The sequence below is a fragment of the Coffea eugenioides genome, chromosome 1 (assembly GCF_003713205.1).
Source record: "Coffea eugenioides isolate CCC68of chromosome 1, Ceug_1.0, whole genome shotgun sequence".
NCBI lineage: Eukaryota > Viridiplantae > Streptophyta > Magnoliopsida > Gentianales > Rubiaceae > Coffea > Coffea eugenioides.
In genome coordinates this window covers 6,339,393-6,345,392 of record NC_040035.1, presented here as the reverse complement: position 1 = coordinate 6,345,392, position 6,000 = coordinate 6,339,393, and positions in this window count along the sequence as shown.

The following is a 6,000-nucleotide window of genomic DNA, read 5'->3' as shown; positions in this document are numbered from 1 at the left end:
AGCAGTCTTACCTGGTGGAAAATACTTATTTAAGAATGCTCTTGATAATTCATCCCATCCAGTGAAAGTATTGGGAGCATGAGAGTGTAGCCAAAGTTTGGCCTTATCTCTCAATGAAAATGGGAACAATCTTAGCCTTATAGCATCATCACTAACTCCATTCATTTTAATTGTATCACAAATTTCCAAGAATGTAGCTAAGTGTGTATTAGGATCTTCTACTGCATTACCTCCAAATTGAGATTGTTGAACCATTTGGATAAGTGATGGTTTAATCTCAAAGTTGTTAGCATTTACCGCAGGCCTTGCTATGCTCGTTTGTGAACCTTGTGTTCCCGGTATAGTAAAATCTCGCAGAACTCGCCTATTTAAGTCATTTTCCGCCATTTCTTCTTCAAATGGTAATTCTATCAAGATATCTTCTATTGGCTGCCAAACCTCTTGTTCCTCTTGATGCAGTGTATTCCTCCTTTGTCTCCGCAATGTTCTTTCAATTTCAGGATCAAAATGTGCAATTTCTCTATTTGATCGGTGCATGCACTACAAATAAAAATAAGAGAAATTTTTGCAGTTTTAATTCAACAACTTGGATAAAAACAATGAAAATGTCTAAATTAATAGAGATGACTAGGCCCTAATATTGCCGCTCCCCGGCAACGGCGCCAAAAACTTGACGGGATTTTTGTATCAATGCAAGTTTAATTCCGATTTTACACCCGTTGGATTGCAAGTATACAGGTCGCAATTTTAGTACAAGATGCGTATCGGGTCGATCCCACGAGGAGCAATTTAAACAATTACTAAGCCCCTGTTCTCTCTATTATTTAGACTTACAATTAATTTGAGCAGAGAAAGTCTAATGCTATAATCTACAAATTTGATATACAAATCTAGTTTAACAAATGCTGAATGCAAATAAAGAAATTTCACTTAAATAAGATTCTAGGGATGTAGATTCCACTTATGGCATAAACTACACAAATGAATGGATTTACTTCCTGCTATTATTCTTGCTTAACCAGAGATTTATTTCCAAGATTATCAAGTCTCATTTCCATGATGAAATGGCTTAGAGCAATATAGATTTCCCTATTTCCATGGTGAAATACTACTACAACTCTGTTTTAATTCATGAAATACTAAGTAATCCACTTAAGTGTATTTCTATTTTCATGAACATACAACTCAAGCTCTACTCATGTGTTTCCATTGTTATTACCAATTCTCATTGAACAATAACAACTGTAAACAAGTTATTTGTGATCAATCAATAACAAGAAATCACAGCTACACAAGTAGACAAGTTAACTCAAGATATAACAAGTGTAAATCACATTCAATTAGTATTATTTAGCCATAAGTTTCATCTACTCCCTAGATGAAGGAGTTTAGCTACTCATGAATGATTTAACAATCAAATTCACAAGTTTATTAATGCAAAACATCATAAAGTACAAGTATAAGAAAGATAAAAGAAAGCTTAGCCAATTGAAGGTGAAGCTCTCCAATTCCTGTTATGTTCTTGCACAATATGATTACAAGTGAAAAACCAAATGCTTCTCTAAGAACTCTTAACTAGAGAGAAAACTTGTTGCAAGAAGGAAAACTAGCTACGTATGGTAATGCTGGCTTCTCCCCTGTGTTTCTGCATAAAAGGTGGTAGAAATTCCATTCCTCTCACTTCATAATTTCCTCCACTCAGATTTTGTAAAAAGAAGTCAAAGATATGATGTTTCCTTTTGTCCACACTCATTTGGTCTTCTCTTTTATTGCAGAAGCATGTGCCACCGATTTCTGTCCCTCAAAATAGCTGTAAAAGTTGTGAGAAAGGTAAAGAAAAACGGCTGTGCCACTTGCTGAGGAGAGAGACAGATCCGAGCCTCGGATCCGAGGAGTGATAATGGATCCGAGCTCGGATTATAGGATCCGAGGCCTTCCCATGATGGATCCGAGGTCGGATCGTCCTGACCTCGGATACACTCCGCCAGAAGTACAGACGAGGGGTCGGATCCCTCTTGTACACACGGATCCGAGCTCGGATCCGTGTTGAGCATTTTTCCAGTTTTTCACTTCTTCCCTTTTTCTACATTTTTGCTCCCAATTTCTTGTGTACTTTGTCCTCTGGATGATCCTGATATTTCTTTCAACTTGTGCATGAATTTCATACATCAATTACCTTCACAATTTCACAAAATTAACGCATTAATCCACTCATTTATCAATTTCTTAACCCTTAAACAATATTTAAGCAATTATCACCAAAAGAGTTCAAATATGGCTTTAATCTTCTCAAAACATACCAAAAATTCATGCCAAATTCGTACAAAATGTATGTTAAATATTCACTTATCACATTTCTTATCTTTTCTCTTTAATTAAGTTTTCTTTATTGTGCTTAAATTTGATATATCTTTGTGCATCATTGTGAAATTGTTTGTACTCATTGGGTTGCACCGGGCACTAACAATTGGTATCAGAGCTTGGTCTCTTTTGATCAAGCTTAACCGCTTAGAGTAAAGATCATGGCAACCATAAAAGTTTCTTTTTTAGAAGGGCAATCTATTGATAGACCACCTATGTTTAATGGTTCTCATTTTAGCATGTGGAAACAAAGAATGATGATGTTCTTACAATCCGTTTATATTGAATTATGGTATGTGGTAGAAGATGGTCCTTATGAAGCTAGAATAGTTGACTCTACCACCAATTTGAGTAGATTAAAGACTAGACAAGAATTGAATAAAAAAGACAAGAGATACCTTTCTTTGAATGCCAAGGCCATGTGTATATTGTACAATGCATTAGATGTAAATGAATCTAGTAGGATTAAAGGTTGTAAATCAGCTAAAGATATTTGGGATAAATTGTGTGTATTTCATGAAGATAACCAAGATATTAAAGAACAAAAGAAATCTTTGCTTGTTTCTCAATTTGAATTTTTCAAAATGCATCCTCTTGAAAATGTTGATAAGATGTGTAGTAGATTTTGTGACATTATTGAAGATCTTAAATTGCTTGGAAAAGAATATTCTTTGGGTGAGAAAAATAGAAAGATTTTGAATGCCTTGCCAAAAGAATGGGAAAACAAAATAAATGCTATAGAAGAGGCAAAGGATTTAAATTCTATGTCCATTGAATCTCTTGTGGATACCCTAACCTCTTATGAATTAAAGCTGAATTTCAAAGTGCAAGAGGAAGAAAATGCAAGAATGTATAAGAGAGGCATAGCTTTTAAAGCATCTCAAGTGGGGGATAACCCATCCTTCATGGGTAATGAAATCATGGAAGTGGACAATGATATAACTCCTCACATCAAAAGTTTCAAGAAGATCTTCAACAAGAGATGTTCAAGAGGAGATTGCAAAATTACATGGGATGAATGCAATTCAAAAAGAGAAAAAGAAGAGTTGGCCCAAATGGCACTAATGGCCGTTGGAGAAGATGAGGTAAGTTCTTATCACTCTTCTTGTGATGAAGATAATGAAGATGATGATGTGAAAATTCTTATGATTAAAATGCATAAAAGTTTGAGAAAATCTTATGCTAAAAATAAAGATTTGAAAACAAAAATAAATGATTTGTTGGAAGAAAACTCCAAACTTTTTCAAGAAAACAAATGTTTGAGAATGGAAAATGATGATTTAAAAAAAACAAAAAAATGTTTTTGATTGCAAAAATAATTTGAAAAGGAAGTTTTATTTGAACTTATTTGATCAAAGAAATCTTCATTTTGTTTGTCATCATCAACAAGGGGGAGATTGTTGACCTTGGTTGATCAGTCCTTGGTTTTGATGATTAACAAACCAAAATGTAGATTTGGGCTAATGTTTTTATGAGAGCAATTTGTTAGAACAGATTCTTGTGGCACAAAAGAAGAAGCAAAAACAGTGCACTCATGTGGGAAGTCCGAAAGGAAGCTATCGGACGTCCGAAAGGATGAAGAACATCAAGAAGGAAATTCTGTCGGACGCTCGTGAGGAAGCATCGGACGTCCGGATGGATCGGACGCATGCTTCGGACGCACATCAATCTCATCGGACGTCCTAAAATTTCCACGAAGATTTGATAACTCTCTGGACGACGTTCGGACACTGAAGCTCGGACGATAAAATCCCATCGGATGTCCGAACAACAACTTGACTGATTTTCGGACGATGGGATCGGACGATGACTAAGCTGTCGGACGTCCGACAGGCCAACGGCTAGTTTCGACAGCATTTAATATTTGACCGTTGGAGAGCCTTTTGGAGCCATTTCTCACCTTCTATAAATACCCCAAAATACAAGAAGACAAAGGACTTTTGCCAACACAAAATACAAGCTTACAAGTGAGATTTTTGAGTAGAAAGATTCTTTGTTGGTTGTATAAGGGGTTGGGGAAGTTGGGTTGTGAGGTTGCTCAAGTGAAGGTTACTCTCTAGGAGAAGTAAAACCTTGGTGAAGGTGAACCTATCACTTGAAGTGGTAAAACCTTGGTGAAGGTTGCCTCATTTGTATAAAATAGTTCTTAATTGGGTGTGTGATCTTTCAAGTGTAGGTTGTTGAGGGTTAACTAGAATAGTTGTAAAACTCCTTGGCTCAACCAAAGTGTGTTGGGGTGAGGAAGGAGTAAGCCTTCACATGTACATCTTGGTTAGCATCGCCATCAATTGAAGAGGCTATTGGATTGATATTTGGTTTGCATTTCTTATCTTTTCTCTTTAATTAAGTTTTCTTTATTGTGCTTAAATTTGATATATCTTTGTGCATCATTGTGAAATTGTTTGTACTCATTGGGTTGCACCGGGCACTTACACAGGTAAAGCTTGGTTCAGACATTTCCATAAGAAAAGCTTCACTTTGTGCTTGAGGTGCAGTTTCCATAGATGCTTCCAGTTTTTCTGACTTTGATTACCCAAACTGGTACTAGCTGGCCCCCTAGACTCCTAGTTGTAGTCCTTAGATCCTTCAGTTTGCACCCTATAGGCTGATCTAACTGAATAATTTCCATTTGAGGAATGAATCCAGAAATTGCAATCCTCTCTGTCGACTAAGCTTATGGGGATGCTTAGTATTCGTTCTACCTCCATAGGGTTGAAGGTCTTGAAGAGTAGGTTCTGGTTCCATCTTTTCTGGACAATCAAATCTGCTACCTTACCCAAGTTACATCCTTGTGTCTTCTGTGTGGTAACTCTGCCATATGGTATCATTGGAATCCAGCTATCTTCCCATATGTTGGTGCTCTTGTCATTACCAATCCTTCTTGTAATTCCTTCCTCGATCAGCTGCCTAGATCCCATCAGTCTTTTCCAAATCCATGAAGCATTCCCAGCAACTTTACACTTAAGGATAGATTCCTTTGGGTGATATCTGGACTTGAGCACCCTGCTGACCAACAAATTTGGTTGAGTGAGTAACCTCCAAACCTGCTTTCCCAATAAGGCTAGATTGAAAGCCTGCAAGTCCTTGAATCCTAAGCCCCCAGTATTCTTGTCCCGTGACATCTTATCCCAAGCTGTCCAGTGCATTTTGTTCTTCCCATTCACATCACCCCACCAATAGTTTGCCATTATGGAGTTAATGTCTTTGCACAATTTTTTAGGTAGCTTGAAGCAAGACATTGTGTATACACTTTTTTAGTCTCTGTTGAATACAGTCTTTAATGTATCCGAACAGCTGCTGTTTGGATTTTGTTACCACCATTGGAAGACCCAAGTATTTACCTTGACTGACCACATGAATATTGCCTAGAGCTTGACTGACTTCCTTCTTCGCTTCCTGCTTCATATTGTTGCTGAATATGACTGATGATTTTTCAAAGTTAATTAGCTGGCCAGTTCCTTTTTCATAAAGTTTAAGTATCCTTTTGAGCTCTTCTGCATTCTGGGAATCAGCTTTATAAAAGATCAAAGAGTCATCTGCAAAAAATAGATGGGTTAGTCTAGGTCCCTGCCTGCTTATTCTCATGCCTTCAACTTTTTTCGCAGCCGCTGCCTTTTGGAGGAGATTGGAAAAGCCTTC